Genomic DNA, 23434 nt, shown 5'->3' with positions numbered 1-23434 from the left:
AAGGGGACTCAGAGTGGCTTACAAATTATATGTACATACAATATTTTATATTATTAGCATAGCACAATATTAGCATTATATATTACTTTATTGAACTATACCACTATACTGTAATATTATTAGTAATATTATATGTAATATAGAATATATAATTAATATTATTATTATTATATGGTATTATTATTAGTGTTATATTGTATTACATTATAATATTATTATCAATATTATATGTATATACAATATATTATATTATAAAACTGAGGGCGGGCGCCAGGTAAATGACCTCGGAGGGCCGCATCCGGCCCCCGGGCCTTAGTTTGGGGACCCCTGGACTACATTGACTACAAAAATGCGTTGGATAATCCAGAACGTTGGATAAGCGAGTCTTGGATAACTGAGACTCTACTGTAGTCTCTGATCTGTTCCCTGTGCAGCCAGTTCACCTTCCAAGTAGTTATGATAGCGTGGGGGCAGAGCAGTCATGTTTCAGAAGTATTCTTTCCTGACATTTCACCCACATCTATCTTCTCTGAAAACCCTGTGATGGGGTCACCACATGTCAGAAATGACTTGAAGGCACACAAACAAACAAAAACAAATAATTGTCTTTGCAGCAGATGCCACAGGAGCAACATTCTTGTCCCTATGGGTAGCACTTCCAAGAGCCAGGGGTTCATTTCACAGCTCATTTTCAATCCTCATTGTCTCAGGACTCTGAAAAAAATATGTTTAGACTCACCTTGTGGTTTTACTGCCAAGTTTGTGAAATCCAAACCAAACAACCTGTCCCAAAGCCAGATGTCACTGCTGGGGATTGTTTAACTAACTCTCTTTTTTCTTTCTGTCTTCCTTGCTCTATTGAGAAGAGCTGCCTTGGAATTTGACTTGAAGGTTCTCATAGGCATTTTCGTCCCTCAAGTATTTCCAGTTGTTCTTGTCGTGAAACCCGATCACCGAACAGTGCCCAAAAGACTGCTTTGGGATGGTTTCATCTCTCCCTTCCAGCCCCACCTCCTCCATTCTTCTTCTTCTTTTTCTCCCTTTTCACCTCCATTGCTGCCCTTCTAGCCTTTTGCCAACCCACCTGGCCAGGTGTGCAAACGTCCTCCCTCGCTCTCCTTGGCAGGATGCGCTGGAAAAGAAAAACCAGCCGGTGAGGTCAAGGTCAGATGCTGCAGGGAAATAAACAGCCCACAATGAAAAGACGACAAGGTGAGTTTTCTTTTTCTGGTCACCTTGACCATATTAACAACGACATAACTCAAGTTTAAAAGCATGCTATGAATTCACTCCACAACAGGAAAGGTTTTAAAAAAATTGGTTAGTAGCGCCAAATGTAAACCAACGTTTTGAATTGTGATTTGGATTGTGCCAATTTTAAGGCTACAATTGAGACAAAGTAAACATCTTGCCCTTTCCGGATAATTCTCCCTCTTCCCCATGAAATGTTCCTTCATTCCCTCCGTATATAGCATTATAATTTTAATTTTAAAGGGCCCCCAGTGGTGCAGTGTGTTAAAGCACCGAGCTACTGAACTTGCGGACCAAAAGGTCACAGGTTTGAATCCAGGGAGCGGAATGAGCGCCCGCTGTTAGCCCCTGCTTCTGCCAACCTAGCAGTTCGAAAACACGCAAATGTGAGTAGATCAATAGGTACCGCTCCGGCGGGAAGGTAACATCGCTCCGTGCAATCATGCTGGCCACATGACCTTGGAGGTGTCTGCGGACAACGCTGGCTCTTTGGCTTAGAAATGGAGATAAGCACCAACCCCCAGAGTCGGACATGACTGAATTAACGTCGGGGGAAACCTTTACATTTTTACCTAGTAATGTTAACCTTCAGTTGAGGATTTAGAAATAGAGTTTGGACATATAAAGGAAAGGGACAAAAAAAAAGGTATGAAACTGGGACATATTACTCTCTGCAATGCTAGAAATGTGGAGTCTGGAAGAAAAATTAATTTCATAGAATCATAGAATCATAGAATAGTAGAGTTGGAAGAGACCACATGGGCCATCTAGTCCAACCCCCTGCTAAGAAGCAGGAAATCGCATTCAAAGCACCCCCGACAGATGGCCATCCAGCCTCTGCTTAAAAGCCTCCAAGGAAGGAGCCTCCACCACGGCCCCGGGGAGAGAGTTCCACTGTCGAACAGCCCTTCTCACTGTGAGGAAGTTCTTCCTGATGTTCAGGTGGAATCTCCTTTCCTGTAGTTTGAAGCCATTGTTCCGTGTCCTAGTCTGCAGGGCAGCAGAAAACAAGCTTGTTCCCTCTTCCCTATGACTTCCCTTCACATATTTGTACATGGCTATCATGTCTCCTCTCAGCCTTCTCTTCTGCAGGCTAAACATGCCCAGCTCTTTAAGCCGCTCCTCATAGGGCTTGTTCTCCAGACCCTTAATCATTTTAGTCACCCTCCTCTGGACGCTTTCCAGCTTGTCAACATCTCCCTTCAACTGTGGTGCCCAAAATTGGACACAGTATTCCAGGTGTGGTCTGACCAAGGCAGAATAGAGGGGGAGCATAACTTCCCTGGATCTAGACGCTATTCCCCTATTGATGCAGGCCAGAATCCCATTGGCTTTTTTAGCAGCCGCATTTGGAGGTAGAATGTTTACTGGAGGTCAATGTTTTTTACCCATAGCTTATTAATTTTGGGAGCACCCAGTGGTGCAGTGGATTAAACTGAGGAGCTTCAGAAGTTGTTGAATGAAAGGTTGGCAGTTCGAATTGGGGGAGCGGAGTGAGCTCCCACTGTTAGCCCCAGCTTCTTCCAACCTAGAAATTCGAAAACGTGCAAATGTGAGTAGATTAATAGGTACTGCTTTGGCAGGAAGGTAACATCTCTCCATGCAGTCATGCCAGCCACATGACCTCGGAGGTGTCTACGGACAACACTGGCTCTTCGCCTTAGAAATAGAGATGAGCACCAACCACCAGAATTGGACACAACTAGACTAAATGACAAGGGAAAATGTTTATGTTTACCTTTATTAATTTTGAGAGGTTATTCTGCTTCAATTTGAGTTGGACTAGGACTCTGAGGCTGGATCTATACTGTCGTATATCCCAGAATCTGATCCCAGATTATCTGATGATTCCAGATTATCTATTATTATTATTATTATTATTATTATTATTATTATTATTATTATTATTTACAGCATTTATATTCTGCCCTTCTCACCCCGAAGGGGACTCAGGGCGGATCACATTACACATATAAGGCAAACATTCAATGCCTTTAACATAGAACAAGGACAAGACAAACATAGGCTCCGAGCTGGCCTTGAACTCATGACCTCTTGGTCAGAGGAATTTGTTACAGCTGGCTGCAGCTGGCTGGCTGCTCACCAGCCTGCACCACAGCCTGGGCCCATTATCTGGCAATGTAGATTCATATAATCCAGTTCAAAGCAGATAATCTGGGATCAGATCCTGGGATATAGGGGCCGGGCTGTGGCGCAGCTGTTGAGCAGCTGCCTTAAATCACTCTGACCATGAGGTCATGAGTTCGAGGCCAGCCCGTGGCGGGGTGAGCACCCGTCAATTGAAAATAAAAAATAGCCCCTGCTCGTTGCTGACCTAGCAACCCGAAAGATAGTTGCATCTATCAAGTAGGAGATAAGGTACCACTTATAAAAAAAGTGGGGAGGCAAGATTAACTAATTTACGACCTGGAATGAGGAAGTGCCGTCAGTGTGGATGATGAAGCAGCTGCTCCCCCCTGTGGCCAGAATCAAACATCCCCTCAGAAGAAGGTTAACTTGCCTCTGCGTGTGTCTCTCAGTCTCTGTTTGATGTGTTTATGGGCATTGAATGTTTGCCCTATGTGTGTTATAATGTGATCCGCCCTGAGTCCCCTTTGGGGTGAGAAGGGCGGAATATAAATACTGTAAATAAATAAATAAATAAATAAATATAGGGCAGTGTAGATTTAGCCTGAGAGAAAAGGGGTTGAATTTCCATTTGGCCATTGAAACCCATTGGGTGACCCTGGCCAAGTCACACACTCTCAGCCTCAAAGAAAGGAGAGGGCAAGCTCCCTCTGAACAAATCTTGCCAAGAAAACCTTGGATAGGGAATTTTAGGTGAGTACATAAATACACTAAAAGCACCAGATTCCACTTGCTCTTGGAAACTAAGCAGGATCAACACCAGTTAGTACTTGGATGGGAAACCACCAATAAAAACCAGTAGGAGAAGAAGGAACTGGCAAAACTACATCCAAGGATTTCTTGTCTAAGAAGCCCTGCTGCAGTTACTATAAGTTGACAGGAAAGTTGAAGACACATACAACACACTCCCACATCTGCACTAAAGGGAATTAGTACTAAAAATGATATTACAAGGCCCTCTTAAGTGTCAAGGATAAGTCATCTTATCAGCTCCCTCGATATTCAGGTAAACAAGTTTAAGAACAGAACTGTCACCATCTCTTCTTCACTCCACTCCAGTCTGAGTCAGGAGATATCCATTCCCCACCTCACAAGATGAAATTGAATCTGGCAAAAGATAAAATCCTTAAAAAAAAATCCATCACAAACAATAAATGCATTCATTTGCAGAGCCAGGGAAATGGTTTAGGAAAGGCAAATAAATGATTCAGTCAAACCTGAACACAAAACATGCTTGTGCCGAGTCCCATTTGGCACCGTGCGACGACCAGCAAATGTGCAACCAATTTAATAGGTAAGTTAAAAGAAAGAAATGCAAATGAGCAAAATTTCAGTGTTACCCGAAGCTGGCACCTAATGTACAAACATCCCACATATGGGTCTGTTTGTTTTAACTATTCCTGTTAAATTGGTTACACATTTGCTGGCTGTTAAACTGCACGGTTGTTTGAAGGCTGGAGATACATGTATTGCAAAGTAATTTTTCTTTTTCTTTTTTACTTTTTATGTTGGAAAACATTCCTGAGATGTGGTGCAAAATACAAATATGAACCTTGAATTAGGACTCTGGCAGTCTGTTTAGACATACGGGGAAGGGAAGAGGTTGAAGACTGGACAGAAAGTTGCAATATAGCCTCAAATCCTAGCACAAAATCAGACAACTGTTGGGGATTAGGAAGCATTACCACACATTCACACACCCATGACATCTTGGAGGGGCAAATCTGCCAATATGAAATAAAATACCCTTCAAAGACCCCGATCCTCTAAGCAGAAAAGGAGCATTTTCATCATATTTTAGGCACTCCCAGGCTGTAAACCTGGTTTCCCAACAGAAAGGAAACCTAAGGTGAATCTATCACTAGATTTCCTTGGAAAGGTTTATTCAGAGTGAGGTTGAGAGAGGCTGAGTTGCACAAGGTCAACCAATGGGTTTCTATAGCTGAGCGGAGATTCGAACCTTGATTGAGTCATAGTCCAATACTACGAGGGTTATTCAGAAAGTAGATTACATTTTGGAATTAAAAATGAACAAAGTATAGGAGAAAACATTTACCATATGCAGTTGAAAGCCACACCCAAATACCACTTCTCAACATAGTTGTCATTCAAATCTAGGCACTTATCATAGCAATGAATGAGCTTGGCAACTCCTTCCACACAAAACTCTTCCGCTTGCGTACTCAACACAGCGTTTTGGCAATGATGCGCAGCTGCGGTAAGGGGTGACCGGCTGGTTGAGGATGCAAGCGGCAAAGTTTTGTGGGGAAGGAGTTGCCAAGCTCATTCATCGCTCTGATAAGTGCCTAGATTTGAATGGCGACTATGTTGAGAAGTGGTATTTGGGTGTGGCTTTCAACTGCATATGGAAAATATTTTCTCCTATACTTTGTTCATTTTTAATTCCAAAACATAATCTACTTTCTGGATAACCCTCGTATATCACGCTAACTCTCTATCGGTGATATTACATATGCATAGGCCAACAGCAAGTTTCTGGCTGATTTCTAATCATTCTCATCTGAGCAAAATAGTCAGTGTCAAGAACTGTTCCAAGACAATCTACAGCCTGGAAAATCCAAAGGCAAAGAAATTTTGTGCGTAAAAGAGCAGGGAGCCAAATGAGCCACAGAAATGGATAGCAGTGGCTGCTGGATGTGACTGTAAGGTTGGCAATGAAACACCATCTTCCACCATGCCTCAGAACATCAGATTTATTTAGCAGCTGCTTCTATATGGATGGAGTAAGGTGCATCTAGAATTAATGCAGTTTGGCACCACTTTAACTGTCAGGGTTCAATAATATGAAATCCTGGAAGTTATCGTTTTCCAAAGTCTTTAGCCTTTTTTGCCAGTTCTGGTGCCTCACCAAGCGACAAGACCTTGGAGTCCTTGTGGACAACAAGTTAAACATGAGCCAATAATGTGATGCGGCAGCTTAAAAAGCCAATGAGATTTTGGCCTGCATCAGGAGGAATCTAGTGTCTAAATCCAGGGAAGTCGTGCTACCCCCCTATTCCGTCTTATTCAGACCACACCTGGAATCACACTGTGTCCAATTCTGGGCACCGCAATTGAAGGGAGATGTTGACAAGCTGGAAAGCGTCCAGAGGAGGGCGACTAAAATGATCAAGGGTCTGGAGAACAAGCCCTATGAGGAGTGGCTTAAAGAGCTGGGCATGTTTAGCCTGCAGAAGAGAATATTGAGAGGAGATATGATAGCCATGTATAAATATGTGAGGGGAAGTCATAGGGAAGAGGGAGCAAGCTTGTTTTCTGCTGCCCTGCAGACTAAGACACGGAACAATGGCTTTAAACTAAAGAAAAGAAGATTTCACCTGAACATCAGGAAGAACTTCTTCAATGTGAGAGCTGTTCGCCAGTGGAACTCTCTGCCCTGGACTGTGGTGGAGGCTCCTTCTTTGGAGGCTTTTAAGCAGAGGCTGGATGGCCATCTGTCGGGGGTGCTTTGAATGCGATTTCCTGCTTCTTGGCAGGGGGTTGGACTGGATGGCCCATGAGGTCTCTTCCAACTCTATTATTCTATGATTCTACAACATTCAAGAATCCTTAGTCTTGGACCTATGGCAATCAAAGTGAAGTCAAACTGCCTTAATTTGACAGTTTGAAGCAGCCATAGTCAATCCCTTCTGGATTTTTGTGCCACAGTTCAAGGACCTCTCCAAGGTGCTGAATCTGTTTGCGCAGCATGAAGCTGCCAAAACGTTCAGCCTAAAATCAGGAACGGATTCACTGCCCCACTGACATGAAAGTCACCAGTTGCAGGGGCAGGGGAGGTTCTAGGGCAGTGGTTCTCAACCTGTGGGTCCCCAGGCGTTTTGGCCTTCAACTCCCAGAAATCCCAGTCAGTTTACCTACTGTTAGGATTTCTGGGAGTTGAAGGCCAAAACATCTGGGGACCCACACTTTGGGAACCACTGTTCTAGGGCCTACAATTCTCTCCTCCATCAGAGATAAATATATTGGAGAGTTCAAACAGAAAGGATAGGAAGCGCTCAGCAACTCACTCTGTTCAAGTATCTGACTTACCTTATCTAATGGCAGGGCTGGCCCTTGTCAAGGTGTCCCTGAGATGCTATCCCATTCCAACAAATCACTCAAAGACATGAGTCTTGAATATTATTATTATTATTTATTATTTACAGTATTTATATTCCACCCTTCTTTCTCACCCCGAAGGGGACTCAGGACGGATTGCAATGAACACATATATGGCAAACATTCAATGCCAACAGACAAACAACATACAGTATATACAGACACAGATGCATTTAACATTTTTCCAGCTTCACGATTCCGGCCACAGGGGGAGCTGTTGCTTCACCGTCCACTAGTGGCTGTACTTCCTCATTCCTTTCCTCGTGTTTTGCTGGCAGTTTTATGGTGTTGTAAATTAGTCAAATTAGCCTCCCGCATAAAGCATACCTAAATTTCCCTACTTGACAGATGCAACTGTCTTTCGGGGCTACATAGGTCAATAGCAAGCCGGGCTATTTAATGGTCAGGGGTTTAACCCGACCCGGGCTTTGAACTCTCGGTCAGTAGTGATTTATTGCAGCTGGTTACTAGCCAGCTGCACCACAGCCCAGCCCCATGACTCTTCCCATGATTGGTGTTGAAAACCTAAGACACAATGATTGTCTCGGTCCAGCTTTGGCATTAAAAAGGAGGGGGTGAGGATATCAACTCCATCTTTGCAATAGGACGGACTCTGTGCAGATGGGAAGACAGGGAAAGGATGAGTTTTGGAGATGTTGAGTGAGAGAGCAGGCATAGCTGTAAGAAACTGTGAAGACGGCAGGCAATAAATACTACCCATTAATCTCTCCCAAGATAATCCTGTTATTTTAATGCATCAGAGGTTGAGGGGGATACATAATTTTCAGTGTCAGCTATCCAATAATTGGCATGTTATAGGATCCAATCTAAACAGTTGGGTGGAGAGGACTCGGGGGGTGTTCTGGATGCATGGGGACCAGCATAGGATAGCAAGTGCTTTTCATATCAATGGAGTGGCAAATTTGTTCTGGGTTTTAGTCCAAATTGTTAACAAGTACAGAACCCCATCCCAAAAAAATTTCAAGCACCTAAAACTTAGGTCTGATTGTCAGCTCTGCCAGAACAGAAACCACCACTTCTGTGCACCTGAGATTTATTTATTTATTTATTTATTTATTTAATTATTTACAGGAATTATATTCAGCCCTTCTCACCCCGAAGGGGACTCAGGGCGGATTACAATGAACACATATGTGGCAAACATTCAATGCCAACAGACAAACAACATAGACAGACACAGAGGCATTTAACATTTTTTTCCAGCTTCACGATTCCGGCCACAGGGGGAGCTGTTGCTTCACTGTCCACTAGTGGCTGTACTTCCTCATTCCTTTCCTTGTGTTTTGCTGGCAGTTTTATGATGTTGTAAATGAGTTAAATTAGCCTCCCGCATAAAGCGTACCTAAATTTCCCTACTTGACAGATGCAACTGTCTTTTGGGGCTGCATAGGTCAACAGCAAGCCGGGCTATTTAATGGTCGGGGGCTTAACCCGACCCGGGCTTCGAACTCATGACCTCTCGGTCAATAGTGATTTATTGCAGCTGGTTATTAGCCAGCTGCGCCACAGCCCGGCCCAATCCAAGAACCAGTTATATGTCCCCTTTTGATGTTTTCTTTTTTATAACACACCAGTGAGTTCAAGGTGATGTACATGGCTCCATTTCCCTCACTTTTCCTTCATAACAACCTTGTAAGGCAGGTCAATCAAAACATAGATCATAGCCAAGAACCAGAAGAAGACTACAACTTAAAAAGATAAGTGTGTAAGAACTAGATAAGATTCTCAAGCATCAAGATGCATCAAAATACCAAAATAAGGACTGTCTATGCCACCATATTTCTGAGTTTTATATATCGTTGTGAAAGCCAGACAGTTAAGAAATCTGAGAGGAAGACAATAAACTCATTTGAAGTATGGTGTTGGAGGTCTTCCAATACCATGGACTGCTAAAAAACAAAGCAAAGCAATGCTGAATTCCCACTAAAAATCAAGATGACTAAATGGAGGCTGTTGTACTTTGAACACATCATGAGAAGACATGACTATTAGAAAATAAAATAAAAATAATGCTTGGGATGATAGCAAAAGAGGAAAACTGCATTTCAGATAGATGGGCTCCATCAAGGGAGCCACATCTTCTCTGAGTTTGGAAGACCTTTGCAGGACTGTTGATCGCTCCCAAATGTCTTGAAGGTGTTGTCTTGGATTGTCTCATTTATTAGGTCACCCAACATCTAAGCCAACATGATGGTTACTAACAGGAAAGTAGATCAGAGAGAGAAAGTCATTGTCTTAAGTCTTCCCACAAATGTGGTAGCTGAGTTGCATGGGAATCTGCATCTTCCACATTCTCTAACCATGTTATTGGTATTTGTTGTTAACTCAGCTTTGATTTGTCATGAAATCTTCAAGAGCCTCGGTCATTCACTGCTCTGTTCAGGTTTTCCAAACTCAGCACTTTCCTTAATTACCAGTGCTTCCTTTAATTGAATCAACCCATTTTAATTCCATCACTCTCCTTTTCTCTTACCTTTCATTATTGTCTTTTTCAATTAGTCATGTCATCCCATGACATGTTCAAACTTTGACAGTCTCAGTTTAGTCATATGTTTTAATCATTGTATTTTATATAATGTTTATGATTATGCATTTTTAGCCATGTTGTAACTCCACTCGAGCCACGAGGAGATGTGGGTAAGAAATAAAATTGTTGTTGTTGTTGTTGTTGTTGTTGTTGTTGTTGTTGTTGTGCTCCCAGAGAATTCAAGCTTGATTTGTTCTTGAATTTTGTATTTACTTTTTTTTTTTAGCAATCCATTGTATCCCTGGAACTTTCCTCCTGGATTATATGAAGCCCCTTCTACACATCTGTATAAAATCCACACTGAACTGGATTATATGGCATTGTGGACGCAAGATAATCCAGTTCAAAGCAGATACTGTGGATTATCCTGCCTTGGCATTCTGGGTTATATAGGTGTGTGGTAGGGCCTTGAGTCTACACTGCCAATTCAGATAATCTGTATTTTATAGGCGGTGTGGAAGAAGCCTGGATGCCATTCTGGCTGAATGGGTTGCTAGGAGATGAAATGGGTGGAGCCTACCCGTCTAACTGGCAGCAAGGGGAAAAACAGTTCTTCCTCTTCCTCTAATTTGGACTTTATTTTTCTAGGTTTTTTTGTTTGAAAGACATATTTTGGATGACTATGTCTTTTGTGGCCAAATTTGGTGTGATTTCGTTCAGTGGTTTTGTTGTTTATTCCATAGTAAAATGCACATTACATTTTTGTATATATACTAGCTTTGCCCGGCCATGCGTTGCTGTGGCTTATGGGAATCCTTTGTTGGCCAGGTGAAATAGCAGTGAATAGCCTTGCAGTCTCAAAGCCTGGCCATTTTCTGGAGTAGCTGGAGCTTTTTGTTGTATGAACGTAGAGGCATGGATGAGGAGTTGTGCTGCCAAGTGTTTCTGGGATGTGTAGTTTTGTTATTTTGTCCTAGGCCGAAATTTCATTACCCTTTTATATATATATATATATATATATATATATATATATATATATATATATATGAATGAGAGGTTTGGGCTTTTCAGGGTGGTGTGATTGAGTTTTTAAGGTTGGTACAAAATTATAATATATTTTAATATTCCTAAAAACATAAATTGCTTAATTGTTTTTAAATTGTATATATCTTAATACATTTGCATTATTTTGTATTTATGATGAGCTGCCTTGAGTCCCTATGTAAGAAGACAGGCAAGATAAAAATGAAACAAGTAAATAAAAATCATCTCAGAAAAAAACATTACATTGCAAAAATCAATGCAAATCTAGTGTCACTTGGCAAGGGAGTATAAAGGTGAAAAGCTGCCCTGTTCAATTGCTCACCTCTCCAGTGTACTTGCCAACAAATCAGGATCTATTGTAGAAAAATCAGCATCAAGCAGTACACATTGCAAAGCACTTAAAATAAAGAGACTGAGAAGGTTGCCTTCTCAGCCAAATGTGCACACACTCACTCACTCACTCACTCACTCATGTGCCTGCCAGGGAAAAGGCAAATTGTTAAGCTTGGGGTGTGGTGTGAAAACCCACATTCAAACTGCTCCTGAAAAGAATACAATAGGGTCAACTTACACCAACCTTAAGTGGCTGGCTGCCAAGGGGATCGTTCCCACGTACCTTGGAGATTCAATGGGCCCACCTGTTCCTTGCATGCTCTTTTCCTCATCCTGATTGACTATCTGGGCAGCGAAAGTCTTGAGGAACAACAATCGGCGCCTGATTAGGTTACAGCAGCCGAGCAATGATTGCCATGGAAGCAAAGAAAGCCAGGCGTGTCTTGTTCGGCAGGGCCAGGTTTTTCGGTGAGGACCTTTCTTCTGCAGGAACGCCTACAATTAATTGGGATGTACAGAAGGGAGAGAGACAGCATAGTGTAGTGAGTCATTTGAGTATTGAACAAGCTTTGTTTCATGCCCAACATTATTAAATTAAAGTATTGTATATAAAATGACTTTCAGTCTATGTGTATAAGGCGTATATGAAAGATAAATGAAGTGAGTATTTAGATGGGTGTCCTGTTTTGTCTTTCAAGAACAGCCTTAAAACAATGTGGTAAATAAATGAAAACTGCTTTACTTCAGCAAAACATAAGAACAGCACACTCAGTAGTATAATGCAAAAGAAAGCAAGGAAGTCTTTGGAGAAACACAGTTCTTAAGTCTGATAAATTCCCAAAACAAGTAGCAGTCTTACTTCAGACAAAGAAACAGCAATAAATCTTTAGGAGCAGGTTCCCTGCTTCGAGATGCAGACTTGAAGCAGGCACAAGGGGAGCGAAGGCTTAGGCATTAGAATCAGTTTTTACCAGCAAGAGCTGGCTGCACCTGCTTCTTCTTTATAGCCCTGAGTTCCCTCACAGCTGCTAGGGCAGTTCCTAATTACTCAGTTACATTTCTGGCAGCTATTCTAGCTGAATGACGTCTCTGCTCTGTTTCCCTTCGCCTCTCCTGAAATGTGGGTACTTGCAAAATCTCCTCTTCAGATTCCAACTCCCCCTTAGATTCTTGAATACTTTCCTGCTCCCCTTCCTCTTCTGAAGAAAAGGAATCCCTAACAATGGGGTCCCATTTCCAACATAGCTCATTGTGGAAATATATGCAAATCCAAGTATTCCAAAATACCTGGGGAAGCCAACATTTCTCATTTCACAGAATTGGGATAAAGGATATTGAAACAGCATACCAGCATTTCTCAACCTATGGGTTGGGACCCCTGAGGGGGTCACGAGGGGATGTCAGAGGGGTCACCAGAGACCATCAGAAAACACATATTAATTCACAGTGCTCTCTAGAGGTAGGTGAACTACATCTCCCCTAAATCACTGACAATTCTTCCCATATCCCTCCAGTATTTTCTGTTTGTCATGGGGGTTCTGTGTGGGAAACTTGGCCCAATTCTATCATTGGTAGGGTTCAGAATGCTCTTTGATTGCAGATGAACTATAAATCCCAGCAACTGCCATTCCCAAATGTCGAGGTCTGTTTTCCCCAATCTCCACCAGTGTTCACATTTGGACATATTGAGTATTTGTGACAAGTTTGGTCCAGATCCATCATTATTTGAGTCCACAGTGCTCTCTGGATGTAGTTGAACGACAACTCCAAAACTCAAGGTCAATGCCCACCAAACCCTTCCAGTATTTTCTGTTGATCATGGGAGTTCTGTGAGCCAAGTTTGGTTCAAATCCATTGTTGGTGGAGTTCGGAATGCTCTTTGATTGTAGGTTAACTATAAATCCCAGAAACTACAACTCCCAAATGACAAAATCAATCCCCCTCCCCCCCCAACCCTGCCAGTATTCAAATTTGGGCGGATCGGGTATTTTTTTGCCAAATTTAGTTCAGTGAATGAAAATACATCCTGCATATCAGATATTTGCATTACGATTCATAACAATAACAAAATTGCAGTTATGAAGTAGCAACAAAAATAATGTTATGGTTGGGGGTCACCACAACATGACGAACTGTGTTAAGGGGTTGCGGCATTAGGAAGGTTGAGAACCACTGCTGTGTGCAGTTTAGAAGCTTCATATTCCAATACAGGTGGTTGTTTGTCAGGACCCAGGCTACGGAGCACCAATAACCATGCGCAGAGGCCGGATTCTATCTAATATCTTTATTATAGGAATATATAAAGTCAATAAAAACAAGTGAAGAATATAGTTCAGAAGTAGACCTTTCAGGAAAGGTCAAATATAGTCCAGGAAAATAATGTCCAATATGTGATATTAGAGTCCAAAGTTATAATCCAATAACCGAAACACATACTTTGCCAAGCAATAGTGTGGGGAGATGACAAGGTCTTTTAGTCCATTGAAGCTTGACAACAAGGCTGGAAAACAAACTAGATTCTTGGCAAAACAAGACTTGATACGAGGCAAACAAGAAGCAAGAACAAGGTCCGTGGCGAGGTCCGGGGAACAAGGCAGGCTTGGAACTTGGTCCTGGAAACAAGGAATTGGAGTTGCGTAGTCCACACACGATCTCACTCCTCAAGCTGACGAGTTGACTCCGCAAGGTTTCCTTTGCGGCAAAACACCTAAATAGGGTCTCGTTTCCCGCCAGAAGAACACTTTCCCTGGAGAACTAGAAGTGAAACCCAACTCTGTCCAGATGCATGACTCCTTAGAATTTCCCAAGGGAAGCAGACCTAATCAGCTAATTGTTTGGCTGCGATTCTGGCGCTCCGGCGATTCGCCTCCCTAGCTCCTCTATCTCTATTATAATTGTCCTTTCGAGAAAACGGGGGAGAATTCTGCCCAAGGCTTGTTTGGCTGACTTCTTGAGGGCAAACATCCTCCAGGTGCAGGGGCTCCGATTCTGGCTGAACCGGTGGAAATCCCATGTTTTCCTCCTCGTCTGCCACAATAGTACTAGGAACAGGACTACAAGGCCCATGAGACATCACATTGTTGTTATATGCCTTCAAGTCAATGCCAACTATCTCAGTGACCCATGTTTTGGATCTTGGAATATTCTGAATTTCTGGATAAGGGGGGGGGGGGTTCAACCTGTTTTTTCATCAATTTTGATTCATTGTTTCTGGCAAAGGTTTCAGGTTGTTTGTGTCGATGTGTGAGAGGCTAATTGAGACTTATTCACCTTTTTCGTCTCAATTCCTCTCCTTCTGAAGACCTGGCAATCTGTCCAGTCTCACAGAAAATAAACTCTCATCAGTCGGTTGTCAGCCGAAGTCGGCGGTTCAGAGCTTTTATTGAAGCTATTTACAGCTATGTACATAAGCGCAGCTAACACACATGTCCGGCAGAATTGATGGAGACCAGCGAAGAAACATATCAGTAAAACTTGTCACCTCCCACATTCCATTCCCAGTGACTGATGTCTGCTACATAAGCGGAAGTTGAATTAATGTCACTCTAGGCCAGGGGTCCCCAAACTAAGGCCCGGGGGCCGGATGCGGCCCTCCAAAGTCATTGACCTGGCCCCTGTCCTAAACTTTAGACTTAGGGTTGACCTAAGGCTACCTGGTCTTTGGAGGTCTCTGTGCTTACCTATGGTCTTATGAGATCATTGAGATGGTCTTTGAAGGTCTCTTTGCTTAGCTACGACCTTATGAGACCATCTAGATGGCTTTTGGAGGTTACTTTTCTTACCTATGGTCTTCTGATGGCATGATGAGATCATCTAGATGGCCTTTGAGGGTCTCTTTCCTTACTTATGGTCTTATGAGATAATCTAGATGGTTTTTGGAGGTCACTTTCCTTACCTATGGCCCTATGAGACCGTCTAAATGGCCTTTGAGGGTCCCTTTCCTTATCTAGGTCTTCTGACAGCCTGATGAGATCATCTAGATGGCCTTTGAGGGTCTCTTTCCTTACTTATGGTCTTATGAGACCATCTAGATGGTCTTTGAAGGTCTCTTTGCTTACCTATGGTCTTACGAGATCATTTATGTCAACGATCCTCAAACTAAGGCCCATGGGCCGGATGCAGCCCTCCAAGGTCATTGACCTGGCCTCTGTCCTAAACTTTAGACTTCGGGTTGACCTAACTCTGAAATGACTTGAAGGCACACAACAACAACAATGCTAATTTTGGACCATTTCATAGTCCGGCCCCCCCAACAGTCTGAAGGACCATGAACCGGCCCTCCACTTAAAAAGTTTGAGGACTCCTGCTCTAGGGAGTAAATTTAATTCTATGCTGTTAACCATTCCTCTGCTGGAAGTGTGTGGAAAGCACCACACACTTACTTTAACAATGAGTGAACATTTCACAAACTATATAAACCACTACTCTGACAGTTTGCTGAGGTCTTGTGCCAAGAGAGGTTTCACAAACTACACTATATCCATTCCTATCATAGAGGTTTCTTCTTCTTGAGCAGGATCCTTAGACCTTTCCTTTTCTCGATGCCACAGCACAGCTTCCAGGGACACGTGTCATTTCCTGATTTCTATGTCAGCCACTTGAGGGTAATGCAGGGACTCTTAAAAAAAGAAAAGCATTTAAATATCATTTGTGTATGTTTCGGTTTCCATGTCCTCCTTTATGAGTGATGGCCCTGACAGTCAAAAAGCATGGTGTGAAACCACAAATTACCCCTGGCAGGCAAAGGTGAATTGAGCTTAACTTGGCAGCAGGATTAGATAAACAAGTTTGATGACAGTCAAGTTCTGCTTGGGCTCTTGCTTGTCAAAAAGTTGTGAAGATGCCGGTGAGTGCCTCAGCTTTAAGCATAAGCTCCTGAGAGACAGGAGGGATTATTCTTGTACTGACACTGGTAATAATTTCCAGGCTGATGCCAGGTGGGTGCCAGGGAAGAACAGCTATCAGGATTCCCAAAGGCCAGTTCAGACGTGCATTCCTTTCCTTTCCTTTATTTGCTACCTCAACTGCACCTAGCGCTGCCACAGTCTATACCTATAATCTCTTCCTCATCCTTTTTAGAACTATTACATAGAACCCGTTCCCATTTCTTGTCCCTTTTTCCTCCTCCAGTATATAAAACCCAGTGCCTAGGGGCTTATTTACACCAGGGGTTCTTAAAATTTTCCACTCACAACTCCATTCTACCTAAGAAAGCTTTCATAACTCTAGGTATATTAGGTAATATAACAAGTACTAACATTTAATAATAATTAATTTACAGCAACAACATCTATATATATAAAAGAGTGATGGCATCAGGGCAGCGGACAAAACAACAAAACTACAGGCTCCCCAATCTCGAAATTTGACAACACAACCCATCATTCACGGCTCTAGGTTGATACAACAAAAAGATAAGAAAAATAAAGTCCTAATTACAGGGAGAGGAATAATAGTTTTTATCCAATTGCTGCCAGTTAGAAGGCTAAGCTCCGCCCACTTGGTCTCCTAGCAACCCACTCAGCCCAGGGCACAGGCAGAGTTAGGCCTCACTTAGGCCTCTTCCACACTGCCTGTAAAATACACATTATCAGATTTTAACTGGATTAGATGGCAGTGTAGACTCAAGGCCCTTCCACACAGCTATATAACCCATTTATAATCTTATATTATCTGCTTTAACTGGAATATCTGGACTCCACACCTTTACCCTTTACCTTAACTACCACCAATTCCTCAATACTTTATTTCCCATACCACCATACTTTGCCACAGCAACGTGTACTACAACGTGCACAGCTAGTAGTACTATACAATATAATAATATTGTGCTATGGTAATAATATAATATATTATTGTATATTACAATATAGTAAAGGTAAAGGTTTTCCCCTGACGTTAAGTCCAGTCATGTCTGACTCTGGAGGTTGGTGCTCATCTCCATTTCTAAGCCGAAGAGCCGGCGTTGTCCATAGACACCTCCAAGGTCATGTGGCCACAGGCATGACTGCATGGAACGCAGTTACCTTCCCGCCAGAGCGGTACCTATTGATCTACTCACATTGGCATGTTTTCGAACTGCTAGGTTGGCAGGAGCTGGGGCAAACAGCGGGCGCTCATTCCGCTCCCGGGATTTGAATCTAGCACCTTTTGGTCCGCAAGTTCAGGAGCTCAGCTCAGGCTCCCCATATTACAATATATACATGTAATATTGATATTAATATTATAATGTAATGCAATATAATACTAATGATAATACAATATAATGATATTAATTATATATTATATATTAAATGTAATATTACTAATAATATTACAGTATAGTGGTATAGTGCCATATAGTAATATATAATGCTATTATTGTGCTATGCTAATGATATAATATATTGTATGTAAATACAACTTGTAAGCCACTATGAGTCCCCTTCGGGGTGAGAGAGGGTGGGGTATAAATGTAATAAATAAATAAATAAATCTGCATTTGCAAGGCTTGCTAAACAGGCTGATTTTCCTTTTTATGAAGTACATCTGAAGCATTTTTTGCAGAGTTCACTGTAAACACTGCACATTGCTGCTAACAGATTCATCCAAATGTCTAGGTCAGGGGTCCTCAAACTTTTTAAGTGGAGGGCCAGTTGCCGGTCCTTCAGACTGTTCGGGGGCCAGACTATGATGAAATAGTCCAAAATTAGGATTGTTGTTGTTATGTGCCTTCAAGTCATTTCAGACTTAGGTCAACCCTAAGTCTAAAGTTTGGGACAGGGGCCAAGCAAATGACCTTTGAAGGCTGCATTCGGCCCAAGGGCTTAGTTTGGGGACCTCTGGTCTAGGAGGTATTTCGAAACCTATTGCCAAATATTTTGTGACCCCAACACTGAGTTAAGAGGACTCAATTTGGGGTCAGGACTCACAGTTTAAGAAACATTAGTCTACACAAGCCTCAAAACAATAAATGGGCCAAAGGTGACGACTGGATGTCCATACAATGCAAGGTGAACCAGTTTAGTCCTGTAAAGGAAATTCAGCAAGTGCTCTGAAGTTTGTTGAAGCTATATTACAAAAAGTGACATTAAATAGTTGGAAAGCTCTGTTCTAGGCTTGCTCAAATAATTCGATTTCCCCGTTACCCGTTATTAATTCGTTATTTTCGTTTGTTTTGAAGCAATATACGACCTTGATTGTCCACACGTCTGGATATCGCGGTTTCGAATCGCGAGAGGCCGTTTTTTCTTATTTCTTCATTTTTTTCGTTAGGAAAAAAAAGCTTTTGCAAATCACCCAAACTCCTTTCCTTTTGCCCCTCAGCAAAAGGGGCGTCACGGGCTCAGCCAATGGGAGGGGGCGAGGGGGAAGGAGGCCGAGGAGGAGGAGGAGGAGGAAGACGGAGGGGGGAAATGGCCGCCGCCACCGCCTCGCCTCAGCTCAGGCCTGGAGAGACAGAGAGGGGCCCGGCGGTGAGGAGGAAGAGGCCCGGGATGTGAGGGGGTGTGGGCCAGGCCCGTCCTCGGCTGCTCCCGGGGAGGGAGGGAGGGAGGGAGGGAGGACTACGACTCCCAGGGGCCCAGATTCGCACCCTCCCTCCCCCCAATACAGGTCTCCATACCACGCTACATGAACTTGAATGGATACTGTGGTTGTGTTGTCGAAAGCTTTCATGGCCGGGATCACACTGTTGTGGTATGTATTCCGGGCTCTATGGCCATGTGCCAGAAGCATTCTCTCCTGACGTTTCACCCACATCTGTGGCAGACATAGAGGTTTTGACGTCTGTGCGAAGCTAGGCAAGTGGGGTTTATATATCTGTGGAAGGTCCAGGGTGGGAGAAAGAACTCTTGTCTGTGGGAGGCAAGTGTGAATGTTGCAATTGGTCACCTTGATTAGCATTGAATAGCCTTGCAGCTTCAAAGCCTGGCTGCTTCCTACCTGGGGGAATCCTTTGTTGGGAGGTATTAGCTGGCCCTGATTGTTTCCTGTCTGGAATTCCCATTTTCTGGGTGTTTCTGGGAAGGTAATGGCACTCCATGTAGTCATGCCGGCCACATGACCTTGGAGGTGTCTATGGACAACACTGGCTCTTGGGCTTAGAAATGGAGATGAGCACCAACCCCCAGAGTCAGACATGACTGAACTTAACGTCAAGGGATACCTTTACCTTTACCTATACACACACACACACACACACACACACACACATATATAAGCAGGGACTCTCTCTCTCTCTCTCTCTCTCTATATATATATATATATACAATATATATCACACACACACCAATTTAACAAAGTTTCAGCCACAAAAACAAAGTTTCTGAAGTAGAACAATGACTTTCACAGTAAAGACAACCCAATTTAACAGGAAATAAGACTTTCAAACCAGGAACAGATTTCTGCAATTATTAAAAAATGGTTTATTATAAAAGCTATGAAAATTCTCCAAAAATCAGAGGATAAGGGAAACGTTCCAAATTTTGGTGAGCTATCAGTGTTAAATGTGTTCTACCACTGTACCAAGTTTGAAGAAGATCACTCAAAAAATGAGGGTGGGAGAGTCCTGTAAAGTCCTCTCCCTCTGTGCTGTTTTTGGGAATTGCGCATGCGCGTCCGCCATTAACGAATTAATTTTGAAAATAACGAATTTTCGTTAATTTCAAAAATTTTTGGGGGCCAAATTCGGAAATACCATCAGAAACGAAAAGCTGCCCCCCTCTAGTTTTGAAACGAGTTTAGAATCAAATTTTTCATGGATCGATCAAGCCTACTCTGTTCTATAGACACGTGGAACCCCTGCAACTGTGATCAAATATAGACATTCCATCGTGCTAAAAAAAGTACAACCATATCCATAAGAAACCTTATCTGTGTACAAAACACCATAGAATCATAGAATCATAGAGTTGGAAGAGACCAGTCCAACCCCCTGCCAAGAAGCAGGAAAATTGCATTCCAGTCACCCCGACAGATGGCCACCCAGCATCTGTTTAAAATCCTCCAAAGAAGGAGCCTCGACCATACTCTGGGGCAGAGAGTTCCACTGCTGAACAGCTCTCATAGTTAGGAAGTTCTTATAAAGGTCTTCCTGATGTTCAAAAAAATAGCTGGCAACCAAAAGGATGCCAGCTATTTTTTTGAAAGCCTGTTTTTCCTGAAGCTGAGATGCATCCCTATTTTTAACTTTTCTTGATTACCTTCAAGATGGGATTAGACTTTGAGTTCAAAAGTCCTTTCACAAAAATATGCATCTGTTAAGAGGCTTGGCTGGGATTCTTTGGATTAGAAGCCCCATTGGTTCCAAGCCGTGCTGGCGATTCCGAGTCTTGGTGGCTCAGCCATGAGTTTGGAAGCCAGGCGGACAAATAAATGACTAATCAAGCCCAGGGTTACTGTTGCTGCCCTGTCTGAATTCCCCTGTCATAATCTCATCTCCTTCTTCCTTCTCTTAATTAATTTCCGCGTGGCCCGGGCGGGGGCCTTCCTTGAGTGTGTCTTGTTTGGAAGAGATGAGCCATCACACACTTCATTAGCAAGGTGTAAAACGATCCGAGGGACCCTTCTCCATCCACCTGCTTAATTGGGTTAATGAAGCCTCTCGGTGGGCCTTTGCTTAAAGCACTATTCTCCAAGGCTTCCTATAGGTTTCAGCCGCAGCTCTCACACAAATCCAGGGAAGACAAGCTTACATTTAAAGCCCTACAGTTGTGTAAGTTTCTTAGGAAAGGAGAGAGAAAAGGATGTTGTACCTTTTGCAGAGGAAGAATCTGAACAACTTCAGCCATGTGATTTTAGAAATTAATAGGACCAACAACATATTCAAGACCAGTTTAGGCAGAAAAATGCAACGCGGTTATAGTTTCCAGACCAGATGACACCGAAGACTTCCATAAGAAATGACCCTCCAACCATTCCTAAAAAACATCCAGTGAAGGAGTGTCCACCATCATTCATGGCAGATCATTTTGCAGTTGGATAGTTCTTATAGCCAGGTATTCATGAATAGTCTCAATCTCCTTTGTTGAAATGCATGAGGGTTGAATGAAAAGTAATGCCTCCACCTTCGTAACTCCTGAAAAGATGGCAGTCCTGGTCTGTGGCAGGTCCTGGCTTGTTCAGTAGACTCTCCTCTACAGTTCCATTTGGAGGGAAGCCTTAGCATTGAACAGTTGTGTTGTTAAATTTATTTATTTATTTATTTATTTACAGTATTTATATTCCACCCTTCTCACCCCGAAGGGGACTCAGGGCGGATCACATTACACATATAAGGCAAACATTCAATGCCTTTAACATAGAACAAAGACAAGACAAACACGGGGCTCCGAGCTGGCCTCGAACTCATGACCTCTTGGTCAGAGTGATTTGTTGCAGCTGGTTGCTCAACAGCCTGTGCCACAGCCTGGCCCAAAGTATGCAATCCTGCGCAGACGGTCAGTCAATGAGACTTAAGCAATGTGTAGTCATTGAATTCTTGACAGCAGAAGAATTTCAAGCATAATCGGTATTTCACAAGAACGTGTGTGTCACATTATTGCTTTGTTTGGCTATCGGAATATCTGTGCACGATGGGTCCTGTGAGAGGCTGGTTGCGGAAACAGAGTGTCGACTTCTTCCGTGACAGCTTCAGAAAACTTGTTCATTGTTGGCAGAAATGTATCCAATTGTCTGGTGATTATGTGTAAAAGTGAATAGTGTTAGTTAAAGAGCACATTCTAAGGATTATTTCTGCCTTTGATTTATTAAAATATTCCCATCCAAACCCAAGTAACGAAGGTGGAGGCATTACTTTTCATTCAACCCTCGTATATACAAAGCTTAGGTTCCTAGTTTATGGAAAGCAGAAAACATCCCTTAAAATATAGATTTCACATCCTCTATTACAGGCATGGACCTATCCCAGGCATGGGCAAATACACATCCTAATATCTCACAGCATTGAGCCATGGCACTAAAAGTGGTGTGAAACTGGGCTCATCCTACAGTGTAGCTGCATCTTAGGTGTGCATTTTAGTAATTTGTAATGTCGTGTTGTGAGCTCTTTTCTGTTTTGCATATTAGTTTTTATTTTCTACTATCTTAGGTACCTGGTGATGTCCAAGTTAGGTTTTTTTTTTGTAATAATAAATATTAAAATTAGTGATAGTTTGTTTTCAGATTTTATGAATGGCCCCATTAGTAAATTTATAGCAATATGGGTAAACTACAATTCCCATAATCCTGGGTCAATCCCCTTCCAAATGCCACAAGTATTCCAAGTTGACTAAGTTTGGTCCAGATCCATCATCAGTTGGGTTCACAGTACTATCTAGATGTTGGTAAATTATCACTCCCAAAGTTCAATGTCAGTTCTACCCAAACCTAGCCAACATTCAAAGTTGGCCATGTTGGATATATGTGCCACGTCTGGTCCAGATCCATCATTGGTTGGGTTCACAATACTATCTGAATGTGGGTAAACTATAAACCCCAAAATTCTAGATCAATTCTATCCAAACCCTTCTAGGATACAAAATTAGCCATAATGGGTATGCATGCCAAGTATGGTCCAAATACATTTTGTTTGGATTCGCAGCGTTCTTTGCTTGCGGGTGAACTACAATGCCCAAAATCATGGATCAATTTCCTCCCAAACCTAATCTGGTATTCAAAGTTAGCCATGTTGGATATCTGTGCCATCTTTGGGTCATATCAATTGCTGATTGGAATCTCAGTGCTGTTTGGATGTGGGTGAACTATAACTTCCAAAATTCTAGGTCAATTCCCTCCAAACCATAGCAGGACTTGTTGATCATAGTCATGTTGGGTCAGCATGCCAAGTCTGGTGCAGATCCATCATTGATTAGGTTCATGGTGTTCTCTGGGTGCAGGTGAACTACAACTCCCTAAATCCAAAGTCAATATCCCCCCAAACCCCTCCAGTATTGTCGAAGGCTTTCATGGCCGGGATCACAGGGTTGTTGTATATTTTCCGGGCTGTGTGGCCATGTTCCAGAAGTATTCTCTACTGACGTTTTGCCCACATCTGTGGCAGGCACCCTCAGAGGTTGTGAGGTATGGAGAAAC

Source organism: Anolis carolinensis, chromosome 1 (assembly GCF_035594765.1).
Source record: "Anolis carolinensis isolate JA03-04 chromosome 1, rAnoCar3.1.pri, whole genome shotgun sequence".
Classification (NCBI taxonomy): Eukaryota; Metazoa; Chordata; class Lepidosauria; order Squamata; family Dactyloidae; genus Anolis; species Anolis carolinensis.
The sequence above is the reverse complement of the archived record's forward strand: the minus strand, read 5'-3'. Positions refer to the sequence as shown.